General features: G+C 37.2%; 1 protein-coding gene across 2 annotated transcripts in view; it reads right to left on the bottom strand.

Moving 5' to 3' along the window:
* LOC127437831 (NT-3 growth factor receptor-like) overlaps window positions 1-15,688 on the bottom strand; it is a 296,126-nt gene that overhangs the window by 34,956 nt on the left and 245,482 nt on the right. The window lies entirely within an intron of this gene.

Genomic DNA, 15,688 nt, shown 5'->3' with positions numbered 1-15,688 from the left:
TTATACTATACACACCAGAGATTGTTCATTTGCATTATTTTACTTCAATAGCTTTACGTGAGCTCCCATCAGGAGCTGCGGGTATCAGATGAACTCCTAAATACTAGAGATCAGGTGGATTTGCCCCTCAAACAGTGATGAATGAAGTCATGTGTGGTCCACTGGGCAGGGTAATGGAGCATCAACCAGTCTGTTGCTGGTTCAAGTCCCTGCTGATCTTTACTATGGCTCTGCCCTTGAGTGAAGAGTGTAACCTCAAATGCTTTCATAAATACTGCCACAATGATAGAGACGGCAGGTAATAATCTGGAGATGATCATCTCCTGTCTGACTTTGATGTACAGACAATCGCTGGATGTTATGAAGAAATGTGATCAATACAACGGAACATAGTGGGTCACAATGCACAATAAATAGCATAAAAAGAAAAGCTTTGTCCAATGTGATAGCTTTTTAGAGCACTGTCACATACAATGTATCTTTACAAAAGTGTACGAGATAACGTAACGGTAGCCAGCTGGTATGTGATAACTGTGCAGTGTGTAAAACCTCACTCTACTGGCCTTAAGAGACACGCTAGCGACCAAGGCTATAGCCATGGCTTTTATAGCCTCCTTGCTAGCACATCCAACTCCCATGCCGGGGATCGCCGTTTCGAATCCTGCTCGGGTCGGGTCGAGTAGGACCGGTTACAAACACATTACAAATAATGCAGGCTATGCCACCAGGATGTGTTTTTGAAGTAACAAGTGATATTTTTCAAACAAGAAACACAGATTACTTTTTTATTTATTTAATCAATTTATTGAGAAATGCAACTGAAAACCTCTCTTTCCCTATAACATACTAACATAAGCAAAGTGTCTACAAAGCAAGTGGTTGGCATGATGCAATACATAAAAACTGGATAGTTCCTACTATAATCAATGAAGCTGTCTACAATGCAAGCGGTGCAAAGTCAATATAGTGGCATAGTTATTGAATGCAAACTATGCCAGGGAGACAAACAGTGTCTATAGTCGAAAATACCACTTAGCCAAGATGTAGTGATACCGTTCTAAAAGAAATAGAACCTTGGACAACTAAAGGTATTGCAGAACAAGTAACGTACTAACAGTAGGCCTCATTCATAAAAACACAAACAGTACGATTTTCTATTCAAATCATTTGTAAAACCATTCTTACATAAATTAACAAATAAATGACAACAGCAATTTATATAAGAATGGTTTTACGAAAGATTTACAGAAATTATTATTAAATTAGTTGTGTGAAACTCGTTTCAAAGAAGTTCAACAAAGGGAAAATACAGCGTAAAATACAAATTTCGAAATTTCTAAAATATATATATAAAGATCGTAGAGATACTGTTCTAGGAGAGATACAACTTTGGCCAATGTATTAATGCAGAGAAAGTAACGCAAAAGTAACCAACATACTAATTATAGGCCTAGTAAAATGAATTACGCAAATCATTTATGAAACCATTCTTACGTGAATTGACAACGTAATAAAGACAATTTATGTTAAGAATGGTTTTACGAATGATTTGCACAAATTCATTCAGCTCGTGTTTCATGAATCAAGCCCAATGTAACATAACAAGTCACTTATTTAGGAGTAACACAATAATGCATCACACCAACACTGTATACGTGTAAACCATTGATAGCCCAAATGCAATATGGATAGAAACGTCCAATTTAGACAATTTAACTCCGGCTATAGAAGCGTAACACACCTTGATGTACGGCAATCTGAGTGTGTCTTTGATCTCTGTACCTTCCACCTGTTTTCAGTCCCAGAATCCAGTCTGCTGTGAGGGAGCGAAGCTCCATATGGCCAACCACGGCAGCATCTGGTATTTACTCCAAAAAACAGGAGTTTTGGATAAGCCACCATCCAACATCAATACTTACTGCCCAAAGCAAAAAGCCATTCTACCATTTTTCACAAAGGATGACTGATTCTGGGAGGAAAAAAAACCCCCCAAAAACAAAAGCAAATATTGATGAATGGACAACACTCGAGGAAAGACTTTTGTATTAGCTTGCAAACGCTCCATTCTCCTTCTAACCAGAGGACCTAATCAGCAGAAACATATTAGGGACAATTTGATTTAGGGCTGCGGAGGCAATTGCACATTGTGGCAGGCGTCCAATGATGATGGTAAATATTCTGCCTCAACCCTAAGCATACTAGATTTTACAAGTCTTTGCTGCAGAGTGTTTTTCCACACAGGCACTGGAGATTAAGACAAAAAGGATGGTGGACACATGCATTACTTCCAAACTAATTAAATAGCATTTATTTAATCATGACACCATGAGAGAAGCCAAGACAATGATGGAGAGAGTTTTCTTTTTCCTTTTCCTGCTCTCTATTTTCTGTGATAGGTTCACAATTAGCAGGTGACGGGTATGCTAGAAGCACCTTCAGTTTGCAGTGCAGTAAAGACATAAATTGCGCAGGCTAATTGTCTTATTACGCCAACTGTTGTGTTGGATTCACCTCATAGGTTGCATTGTGAGAGGGCACTCTTTGGAAGAGGTTACCCGCACTAGAATTTGTCTGTCTAAACGAAGCGAGCATCTGGGAATACAGGACACCGACTATCCTAATTAGGCCGTTTTTTCCCCCTCCGTTCTCCAACAGATGTTTACTCGGTACCATCGTAAATTACGTACCAGTTCAGACTAAAGCTGAATCGGCCTCAAATGCATATAAATCGTTGTATGGTAACAGGATTAGGCCGGACTTTCCCCGCAGCAATTTACTCCCTCTCTTGGTTCGAAAGCCATGGTAAATGAATCTGAAAGAGCACCTGGTCATTTCCAATCAGCCACAATGTCATGTCCTCCCACCTGATGACTTAATGCAGTTACAAATGTTTTTGTAAATGACCCCTTTTAAAACATTACACACTCTCTGAGGTTTGACAAAAATAAGGTAACAAAAGGAAAAACAAAGCCTTTCTTTAGACAGGCACAAACAATTACATTTTTTGGTATATCCCACTATTTAATTTTATTATTTTATTTTATTTTATTAGTCTGAACAGCAAATAAGTAAATAAATAAACAAATAAATAAATAAATAAAAACAAATCCAATGATGACAACATAGATCCAAACCACATTTGTATTATTATTATTATTATTATTATTATTATTTTTTTTTTGGAATGCATCATTTGTAACGTTATGCATCTGTAAACAAATACACACAATTTCATCATATACAGTAGCAAGCTATATTTTCCAATGCATTTGGATTATTTTACACCAAAATGATGATGAAAATTAGACATAGCAAAACAAAAGAAAGCACACACTAAGAAAAAGAAAAAAAGAACAGAAACCCCTTCTTGGTTCTCTCAGGTAAAAGAACTTGCTGTGATGTATTATTCAGTGTTATCCGAGTGGGTGCTGTACATTAATAAGTGGAGGGATTTCCTTTCACTCTATAACTCCACTGTTCTTCTCTTCACTGTTCTGTCATGCGTATCTATAAGCTGTTCTCTCACTTCCTGTCTGGAAGGAAACATATTACTGTGATTTGCAGTGTCAAAGAAGGAACAGTGAACCAGACGTGAACCTAAAACTAAAAAAAAACTAAAAAAAAAAAAAAACAACATTTCCTAGAGCATAAACTTGTCTTTGCAAACTTAATGGGTGAATCTCACCAAAAAAATAAAATAAAAATGTCATCATATTTCACCCCAATATAAAAAAGAAATAGTAATAAATTATATATGCATATACAAAATAAAGCCTGTTTTAGGACAATTACAATTTTTAAAAATTGTGACTATTTTCATCACAATTGAGCACATTTTCTCTAAAAATATGCAACCCGGTCTCATTGAATCACATTTATATACGTACATTATTGAATTTTGAAAACCGAATGAAAAAGAAATGAACACTAGAGGCGCTACAACAACAACAGACTTTTATTCTGTTTCACACAAATTATAAGTAAAAGGGCAGATTATCAGTTCAGGAAAACATACTCTTCACCCTGTTCCTCACTCAATGCTATGACATCTAAACACTTTTACTACAGCGTGTGACTTTTAAGGTGATACTTTTTTAACGTTTTCATTATATAACCAACTACATTTACAAGCTGAATTACTTGTGAACCATTCACAAATGTGACACCCATAACTGTTTTTCATGTTATGTGCTTTTTATTACATTTTTGGATTAAGTTTTAGGGTAGGGAGGTAGGTTTTGCTGATTTTAAACTTAATAGAGCTTTAAGGGACAACATTTTCCTCGCATTTAGCGCCTCACAGGGGACATTACACTTTGGAACTGTCGCGTTACAAGTAATGACCAACGTAAAATTATTTTGCAAACATGTCACCATGGTCATGTCATTTTCATGAGATCAGGCTCAAATTCTCATTACTATAAAAAAAAATCTAATTCTTATTAATGTAATGCAGTTATGAAATTCATCCTGCAATGATTTTTGACACAAAAATAATTTTGCAATAAAATCAGCGTAAATTATATTCAGTACAACAAATACTACTAAAAAACTTGCAATTGTACAAATGCATGTCAAAATTTAAATAATATATCATTGTTTTTAGTGCATTATGGTGGGCAATTGAAAATGACAGTGAATGTGATTCCTATCATGAAAATAATGTTGCAATGCAAACAATCTTAAAGGGATAGTTGAAAAATGAAAATTCTCTCTTCATTTACTCACCCTCATGCCATCCCAGATGTGTATGACTTTCTTTCTTCTGCAGAACACAAATGAAGATTTAAAAAAAAAAAAAAAAAAAAAAATTCAGCTCTCTTGGTCCTCACAATGCAAGTGAATGGTGACCAGAACTCAGAAAATCCAAGAGGGACATAAAGGAATTATAAAAGTAATCAATAAGACTCCAGTGGTTAAAACCATATCTTCTGAAGCGAAATAATAGGTGTGGGTAAGAAACATATCTAATATTCAATATTTAAGTCCTTTTCTTTTTTTTTTCTTTTTTCTTTTTTCTTTTTTTACAGGAAATCTACACTTTCACTTTCACTTCCACATTCTGGTGTAGAAGTGACTTTCACTTTCAGATTTAGCCACCTACTGGTTGGGGCTGGTCAAAGGTGGAGACTGATAGTAACAAACGACTTAAATATTGATCTGTTTCTCACCCACAGCTTTAGTTTCACTTCAGAAGATATGGATTTAACCACTGGAGTCATATGAATTACTTTTACACTGCCTTTATGTGCTTTTTGGAATTTCTTAGTTCTGGTCACCATTCACTTGCACTGAATGGACCTATAGAGCTGAGATATTCTTCTAAAAATATTTGCTTGTGTTCTGCAGAAGAAAAACAAGCCATACACATCAAGGATGGCATGAGGGTGAGTAAATGATGAGAGAATTTTCATTTTTGGGAGAACTATCCCTTTAATACTCCTAAAGTAGGCCTTGTTATCTTTATGGAAAAAATATAATATATATATATTTTTTTTCTGTTGATTTTGAGGTAAAATATGACCCAGACGTGTTTGACTGATTTACTGACCATTTGATTGATTGATCGTTTTAATTTTTTATTGATTGAATTAAAATAAGAACAAACAAGTGAAAAATTTACATCAAAGCTAAGATAACAAAACATGAATCAAGAAACACTGTTCAGCATTTTACATCCCAATTAAAAGCAACTCTGTCGCTTCGAGAGCAACAAGCCCACGCTAAATAGAGTCCCGTGTGACAAGGCCACATGTTGTGTTTGCAAAGATGTCCAAGTGTTATTTTTCCCCAGGCTCGATTAAACGAGTACATGTGCGATGCAAGCGACCTCCAGATACTATTAATAAAGCATGGGGGTGTGCAGTCATTTTCAGGCAAGGTTAATGCAAGCCTGTCTTCTGTGTTGTCCCTGATTCAATGTGTACATCTTTTGCTTGCTATTGGGACTGGCTATCAGATGGCGCACCGCAATGACTCTTGGAGGGGAACGTGGGACATGCGTCTGTCTGTAAACACACACACACCCCTTCCGTTTATCATAAGCATGCTGCAGTGCAAAGACACGCCCACTTGACAACCATGTGTCCTACATACACACAATGGCACTGTGCCCTTTTTCTCCTCCCCCACAAATGCATAATGGAGTATCTTTGCTTACAAAAGCCCTGTAGTGAGAACGGATGTCTCGCAGGGCTAAATCAGGTAGGTGTCTACAGTTGGCTGCTCACCTGAAGAAGAAAATAAAGAAAAAAACTACGGCTCTGCATCTCATTTTTATTTCATGTAATTTTAATGCAGAGAGGCAAGATCATTCATGAAACATGTTATTTGCTTCTTTCTATTCTCAGTGGGTTTTCTTTATTCTCTCTCGCTCTCTCTTTCCCTGTTCTCATGCTGTACCTCTTTTCCCCCTTGAATTTTGTTCTCACTGCTCTGGAAAATGCAAGGTTTGGAATGTCTTTAAAAAACAATAGCTGCACGATGGAGTACAAATATCAAAATATGTCCTTGCATTATTTTAAATTAATGCAAAAACTGTCATTATATATTATAAAACCAGCATGACCCTCACAATATTCATATTAGGGTGATTCTTACAAAACATGTAAAGAAAATATCTTGGTCCTATTTTACTCCAAAATCAAAAGAAACAAATAATAAATTATATTTTGTCTATATAAAATGGAGCATATTTTAAATCATTAAGATATTTTTACACTGTGACTGTGAAGTTACCAACAATGTAATTTATAACCTTCATCGTTCCTCCTCAACATCTTCTCCTTCCCCGTCCCTTCTCTCACAATATGATGGTAATGAGAATTATGATTGCAAAAAAAAATAGGAATAGTAAAAGTAAAACGTCTGGATGTGTTAAAGTGAATTGGGCACTAAAAGTGTCCTGAAAATTATGTCAAAGCAAAAAATCTTAATGGTTCTAAATATAATGGTGTGAAAAAGTGTTTGCCCCCTTCCTGATTTCTTATTTTTTTGCATGTTTGTCACACTTAAATGTTTCAGATCATCAAACAAGTTTAAATATTAGTCAAAGATAACACAAGTAAACACAAAATGCAGTTTTTAAATGAAGGTTGTTATTATTAAGGGAAAACAAAATCCAAACCTACATGGCCCTGTGTGAAAAAGTGTTTGCCCCACCTGTTAAAACATAACTTAACTGTGGTTTATCACACCTGAGTTCCATTTCTCTAGCCACACCCAGGCCTGATTACTGCCACACCTGTTCTCAATCAAGAAATCACTTAAATAGGACCTGCCTGACAAAGTGAAGTAGACAAAAGCTAGACATCATGCCGAGATCCAAAGAAATTCAGGAACAAATGAGAAAGAAAGTAATTGAGATCTATCAGTCTGGAAAAGGTTATAAAGCCATTTCTAAAGCTTTGGGACTCCAGAGAACCACAGTGAGAGCCATTATCCACAAATGCGAAAACATGGAACAGTGGTGAACCTTCCCAGGAGTGGCCGGCCGACCAAAATTACCCCAAGAGCGCAGCGACGACTCATACAAGAGGTCACAAAAGTCCCCACAACAACATCCAAAGAACTGCAGGCCTCACTTGCCTCAGTTAAGGTCAGTGTTCATGACTCCACCATAAGAAAGAGACTGGGTAAAAATGACCTGCATGGCAGAGTTCCAAGACGAAAACCACTGCTGAGCAAAAAGAACATTAAGGCTCGTCTCATTTTTGCCATAAAACATCTTGATGATCCCCAAGACTTTTGGGAGAATACTCTGTGGACTGACGAGACAAAAGTTGAACTTTTTGGAAGGTGTGTGTCCCATTACATCTAGCATAAAAGAAACACCGCATTTCAGAAAAAGAACATCATACCAACAGTAAAATATGGTGGTGGTAGTGTGATGGTCTGGGGCTGTTTTGCTGCTTCAGGACCTGGAAGACTTGCTGTGATAAATGGAACCATGAATTCTGCTGTCTACCAAAAAATCCTGAAGCAGAATGTCCGGCCATCTGTTTGTGACCTCAAGCTGAAGCGAACTTGGGTTCTGCAGCAGGACAATGATCCAAAACACACCAGCAAGTCCACCTCTGAATGGCTGAAGAAAAACAAAATGAAGACTTTGGAGTGGCCTAGTCAAAGTCCTGACCTGAATCCTATTGAGATGCTGTGGCATGACCTTAAAGGCAGTTCATGCTCGAAAACCCTCCAATGTGGCTGAATTACAACAATTCTGCAAAGATGAGTAGGCCAAAATTCCTCCAGAGCGCTGTAAAAGACTCATTGCAAGTTATCGCAAACGCTTGATTGCAGTTGTTGCTGCTAAGGGTGGCCCAACCAGTTATTAGGTTTAGGGGGCAATCGCTTTTTCACACAGGGCCATGTAGGTTTGGATTTTGTTTTCCCTTAATAATAACAACCTTCATTTAAAAACTGCATTTTGTGTTTACTTGTGTTATCTTTGACTAATATTTAAACTTGTTTGATGATCTGAAACATTTAAGTGTGACACATGCAAAAAAATAAGAAATCAGGAAGGGGCAAACACTTTTTCACACCACTGTATATGCTTAATTTATTATTATTATTATTTATTTATTTTTAAAAATATTATTTATATAATAAAGTGACCAGGACATTTTCTTGTGATTGTTTTGTGATGTCAATATGAGTTTTGCAAGGGCAAATTCATAAACTTTTACATTTCATCATCCTAATCTTAAATATTCATTTACTTCCTTGATTATCAGAATAACAAAAATGTACATTAATTTTAGAATTTCTTAGTACTTGAGGACAACATGCACTTTAATTAAAGCGTGCACTTGAGCTGGCATAAACTCTACAAGTTTGTGCAAAACCTGACGATTCATGTTCAGACCAAAAGGTGAGAACAGACCAAAATATAACTATTTTTTCACTATAAATCTTGACATCAGCAGTCTCCTTGGTGATCATGATTTTAAGCTCGATTACACTTCCTAGAGCTATCTAGCACTCTGCGCATGCGTCAAGAACTAGGAAGTGAAATCGAGCTTGAAATCATGATCGTACCTAGACAACGGCAAGGTTTGTAGTAAAAAAAAGGAGTTACATTTTGGTCTATTCTCACCCAAAACATATCATATCACATCTGAAGACATGGGTTAAACCACTGGAGTCATATGGATTACTTTTACGCTGCCTTTATGTGCTTTTTGGAGATTCAAAGTTTTGGCCAACATTCACTTGCACTGTATGGACCTACAGAGCGGAGATATTCTTCTGAGAAATATTTGTTTGTGTTCTGCTGAAGAAAGAAAGTCATACACATCTGGGATGGCATGAGGGTGAGTAAATGAGAGAATTTTCATTTTTGGGTGAACTATTCCTTTTACATGGTCAATATCACAAATTTGCTTACATTTGACATCATAGTCACCTAGAAATAGAAACTTAAATATTCCTTCATTTCACGTCATTACTTTTCATTGTTTAAATTTTTTCAACATCCTAAAATTTTGCTTCTTGGTTTAATGGACTTTAAATGTGTAAAAAACATGGCAGGGTGTTTACTCTTAAAACGCATGCTCTGGCGGCAATTGGCTGCCACCAGAGATTCATCTGGCATTCCTGGTGTGTATTACTATGATGAATGTCTATCCCCAGGCCATTCCTACAGGGGTGTTTCAAATACAGCATGCTACAATATACTGTATCTGCACAGGCTAGTGTCAAGGCCCAAATGTGAATTGAACAGAAATCTAGCTGAAAAATTAATCACCTGCTTCCGCTGCTTTCAAAAAAGTGAGGGCATCTACTCACTAGAGAAAGCTCTGACAGAATGTTTGATCAACGGATGTCAGAGTGCGTTTCAGCAAACGTAAAAGTCACCATTCACGTTCTTTACATTCACGTTCTTTTACTTCAAGTAATTGAAGTAAAAAAATTAATAAATAAATAAAAAAGGTCATACAGGTTTGGAATGACATGAGGGTGAGTAAATGATGAAAGCATTTTCATTTTGGTGGAACTGCCCCTTTAAGCATTTTGGAAAAGAGGAAGAGTTAAAACATACTGAATGAACTGCAAAACAATTGCAACTGTCACTTGAGACGGATTTGTGTAAAGGTGTCAGAAATTCAAAAAGCAGAGGGAGGTGGTACAGAACAAAAGGCTAAGCAATTCATGACTGCGTCTGATTCGTCAATGCTGAAAAACAGGGTAAGCAAACATGACAATTGCATGAATAAGAGATGAGGCTTAACCGTGAGCACTGGCGTGTGAAAAAGCTTGTTCATGTTGTGTGTGAAGAGGATGCAGGCGATGAAGGCCGTATGCTTCACTCCAGGGCTCAGGAACGAGATTTGAGCTATTTGGTGGCATACTTATAAGAGACATGTAACATTTGAGAGTCAGTACGCCACCATGAGTCTGTCACTCATGCACAAAGAGATACGGAGTGACTCACGTACGACCAGGATGTTTATACCCCAATGTTTTTTCAACTGAGATGCTTTGCCACTGTGGTGTTATAACATATAAGTCTATTGTGACTAAAGATTCACTGCTGATATCAATGTAGATCAAAATGGATTTTTATGAAAATGCCCCAGAGATGCCATTGTAATCATCTGCCAGGGAAGCGGTTTTCTTTTTTAGATACATGGCAAGAAAAACAAAAATATATAAAAAAAGACCAAAACATATATTAGGAAGTAAATTGGTAACACTTTACAATAAGGTTCCATTCAAAAACATTAGTTAATGCTTTAGGTATCATGAACAAACTACTAACAATATGTATTTCTTAATCTTAGTTTGTTAGTTAATAAAAATACAATTCAGTTCAGCATTGATCCCTAAACAGTTCAATGTTAGTTCATGTTAGTTCATCGTGATAGCTATGAAAACTAATACAACTTATAAATTATTATGTATTATTATATGTTTTAATGAACTAAGATTAATAAATGCTGTAAAAGTATTGTTCATTATTATTTCATGTTAACTAATGTTGTTAACTAATGTTAATAAATGGAACCTTATTGTAAAATGTTCCCAATATATTAATATAAATCTACATTTGAAAATATGTAATTTATTTCTATATTTATTTATTATATTTTTGGCCATTTTCTAATATTTTTAAATCTATATATAAACAGTAAATGTTGTCCAAAATACTCTATATAGAAAGTTTGTAAAAAAAAAAAAAAAAAAAAAAATTATTCTTGTCCACAAACGATATATAAAAAGTATTTTGATGAAAATGTTCAAAGCTGTTTAAAACTGTCAGAGTGTGAAAGCCTATATATATGAGTTATTCCTCAATTAGAGGCACTTTTGACTACTTTAAATATGAAAAAATAAATAATAATAATAATTCAAACAATGTTTCATCTAATTAAAACATATAATGTCCTGGAATAAAGATCTGACCATGTCCTTGATCCACATTCAAGTAGATGTTGGTATAATGTGTGATGGTAATGGTAATGCCATGGCAATGGTATTTTAGTATTTTGAGAGAAAGTTGAGTAAGCCATGGACTTGCTAACACACCAAGTTAACTAGTCTTAAATAATAACAGGTCCGGTAATGACACCTACATGAAGTAAATGTCTTAGGAATAATGTACATCACAATGTACTGTCCTGGCAGAGATGTACTCCCTGTCACTTCTCATTTCCATCACAATCAAAATATATATTTTTTTTATTTTTTTTTAAATGAATTGCTCTCTAAAATGCTTAACGTCATGGTATCAGTATTGGAGGCAGAAATTTTTATATATAAAAAAACAATCCAATTTGTGCACAAGTATCCTAAATTAATAAAAATGCTATTTTATGTTCTTAGAAAAAAGTCCTAAGCAGACCGTCCCTGATTTTAACACTTTTTTGGAAATTTGTTATAAAGGGAAATTTTTTATCTTTCCAACTGGATTGATTGTTTTTTTGTTAAAGCATTTCCTCTTTAAAATCATCCTTGGGGATAGAAAAGTTCCCCTAATTTAAGAAACACCCATGTTCAAGTAGATGAATTTTGGATTTTAAAACTCCTGCAAGAATGAGAGACTTCAAATACTGTCTCAAAGGAGTTCATAAATATTCATACCTTACTATGTTACATTCTGAAGCTTATACCTGGCAGATTTACATGCATTAATTATGCCATTCCTTGTTGTGCACACATGTTCGAGCGCATGCGCATATGCATACATGGGTCATTTAGACTCAGAACACAATTATTTTGTACCTGAAAATACATTTGTGTGCTGGAGTCTGTGATGGGCTTTTTCCCGGCGAGCTCTTGAGAGATGAAAAAGCTCGAGCCGTGTCTCTGAAAATAATGAATGCATTACTTCTGAAAACACACCGAGCCACAAGTCAACAGACTTAATTCAACCAGACTTATATACAAACCAATTTGTGTACCAAACAACTATAATCCACAGAGCACGCGTACCGTTCGATGTTTCGCCTGAGGTCATTGTGATTTAGTATATCGCCTCTAAGGCGACAGATGACTAAGGGCGATGCAAAAAAGTTAATGCATCAAAACAAAGATGTCAGTCACATTCCAGCCTTAAGAGGAAATGTCTTCCGTGTGAGCGCATGGCTTTTTGGTCGTTTTCTTTGCCGTGTGATCTTCTATTTAGTCTGCGTTGCATGTTCAGAGCATGGCGTCTGGATCCTAACACTTCAATCTGGTTCGGTCTTGTTTCTGAGTCGGGATCTGGACACTTATGCTCCACGTCTTGTCTTTGTGAGCGCATGGCTTTGTGTTCGTTTCGGTTCTCTTGCCATGCGCTCTTGTCTGGTCTTGTCCTTTGTTTGAGCACATGGCTAATGGTGGCTTCATTGCCATGAGCCCAATTGTCTTGTTATTGTGCTTGAGCATATGGCCAATGGTGGCTTCATTGCCATGTGCTTTTCCTCTCTGGTGTGAGCACATGGTTCTTGTTCAGTTGTTTGTCATATGCTCTCCTGTCTCTCATCCTGACCCGCCCCCTTGTTACCTCATTATCAGTTCATTTGATTCACCTGCCCTCCTCCTTTTCTTTCCTATTTAACCCCACTGTGTTTTTTGTCTTGTGCTTGTTTGTTGTGGATGTTTCTGTGAATGTTTCCCTGACAGGTGTCTGTTTGTTGGTTCCTGTCTGTCCCAGCCCTGTGTCTCTAGCCCAGCCAGTCTTCCCTTTACCTGCCCTGGACTGTTGATTTTTCCCCTACAGGGTAGTTTTGTTTATTTTTAAGTTTAATAAAGCCCATCCTAATTTCTGCATCTGAGTCCTGCCTTTTCACCTACCCTAACCTGACAGGCTCCTAATGATTTTATAATGCGGCATATTGTGAGAGAAGGGACTGGGAAGGAGAAGTTGTTGAGGAGATGAAGGTTATACATTGTTGGCAAATGACAATTCTGCCACTATGCTGCAACAAAAGTTTATTTTATAAGCTTGGATGGATTTTTATTCTTTAAATGGGAAAATGAGATCTGTAACAAAGGGAATCTCAACTGTTAGATCGCAACCCAAAAAGGGGTTTCAGGTCTGTTCTGATTGGGTGGCTTATCAACTTTTTGGTTTATGGTGGGGAAAATGCTTACCATTTCTTTTGTCATTGGCATCAAATGTTGTTTGTCAAACTCTACAGTATTTTGGCACAAATTCATCTCACTTAATAATATGGCTAACACTAGTACAATTTAACTATACCCTACACGAATACAAACAGTAATACACTAATAAAAACTTGTTCCATGTGTAGGGTTGGAAACTAAGAACACATTCCATTTTTATTAAATATGGAGAGAAAATTATTTTCGTGACTTTTTGTTCCGTTAACAGATGCAATACTCTGACAGTGTTTCCTGCTGCCACTCAGTGGCACTGCAACATCACTATTGAAGTGTAGTCAGTGTAGACGATTACCGAATTAATTAATCTAATGAGCCATTCATTTGATTCTAAAGTACACCTTAAAACATACAGTGCGACCAGTGTAGTCTGATTCCAGAAGGAGTCTGTTCTATCAAATCTATAGTGCAAATCACAGTGCAACCAGTGTAGCCCGATGTCTGAACAAATAGGCGGCAGTTATTGCATGTGCTGTCTGCGCTGGTTTAAAGGAATTATGCAGATCAGGCAACACCCAAACGTGCCCATAAAATATATGGTGAACACATTTGCATGTGAAATTCCGATCTTGCGGTTCGAATCTGAGTGCTATAAAGCATGCTGATCACCGTGTTCTGATATACTCTGCAGGAACTGTGCAGCATCACTTTGATCCAGACACCTGAATCTTCTCTTCACCATGCAGCAGCATCTGGATATACTGTATATCAGGTTATAACATGCTTTTCCATCATTTGATCATTATTTGATTAAAAACTGCAGATATGATCAATAGAAATGTACACAAACATCTCTTTTCAGAAAAATACATTTTACCGCCTGATTTCATCTGGCGGTAATAGTGTCATGTAAACTGCACTGGGCAATTTTTGTAAATGAAGCATAATCTATAATGAGCCTAATTTACACAGAATGTAGGCGTGTTTGCGCAAAAAGGGAAGACAATGACTTCATTTTAATACTCAAGTGCAGCGTAATTTTAGCTGATTGCACTTACTGAAACTAGATTGCAGGTGGTTAGTGAATTCAGCCCAAATGACTAAAATAAGCTGGTTCTATTGAATCTACAGTCCGAAACATACATCTTGATTGGAATCAAGATGGATTGGAATCAAGATGGCGCCGAGTATGGCTGCTGCGTTGCGAGCTCCGACACAACATAGCAATGTTTTGTTTGTTTTGTTTACAATTCTTATGTTTTTTTGTCTTGGATGTTGTCTGCCTTATTGTCTACGACAGACAAACACTTTTGGACATTGGTTCAGCGATCTCACACCGAAAACCGGACTTCACATTCCTCAATGCCGACCCGCTGTTTACAAACACGCAAGCGGAGCCCTTTGTCTGGGCAGCACGGCCGCGGAAATGCAGGAGGAAAAGGGGAAACAGAGCCGGCGTTCTCATCAGAGTAAACGCCGCGCAAATCGACCCCCGCTACCCACTATTCTACTGGCAAATGTTCAGTCTCTGGATAACAAGCTCTGCGAGCTGAAAGCGCGGATCTCTTTCCAACAAGAGACGAGGGACTGCTGCATTATCTGCCTTACGGAAACTTGGATGTCTGCGGAGATTCCAGACTCAGCCATTGAACCCGCGGGGTTCTCCATGCACCGAGCAGACAGAGCGAAAGACCTCTCAGGTAAAACTAGAGGAGGTGGTGTATGTTTTATGATCAACAAATCCTGGTGTGATCAGAGGAACGTACATTCCATCAAGTCTTTCTGTTCTCCTGATCTGGAATTTCTTATGCTTCTGTGTCGACCATTCTGGCTACCGAGGGAATTCACAGCGGTCATTATCACTGCTGTGTACATTCCCCCACAAGCCGACACAGACCGGGCACTCAAGGAACTGTATGGGAGTATAAGTGAGCAAGAAACCGCGCACCCTGAGGCCGCGTTCATTGTAACCGGGGACATTAATAAAGCCAGTTTAAAATCAGTCGCACCAAAATATCACCAGCACATTAGTTTCAACACACGAGGGGACCGGGTTTTGGATCATTGCTACTCTCTGTTCCGGGATGGCTACAAATCCCTCCCCCGCCCACCATTTGGCAAATCGGACCACTCTTCCATT

This window comes from Myxocyprinus asiaticus, chromosome 48 (genome assembly GCF_019703515.2).
Source record: "Myxocyprinus asiaticus isolate MX2 ecotype Aquarium Trade chromosome 48, UBuf_Myxa_2, whole genome shotgun sequence".
NCBI classification, from domain to species: Eukaryota; Metazoa; Chordata; class Actinopteri; order Cypriniformes; family Catostomidae; genus Myxocyprinus; species Myxocyprinus asiaticus.
This window is presented reverse-complemented; position numbering and strand designations above follow the sequence as displayed.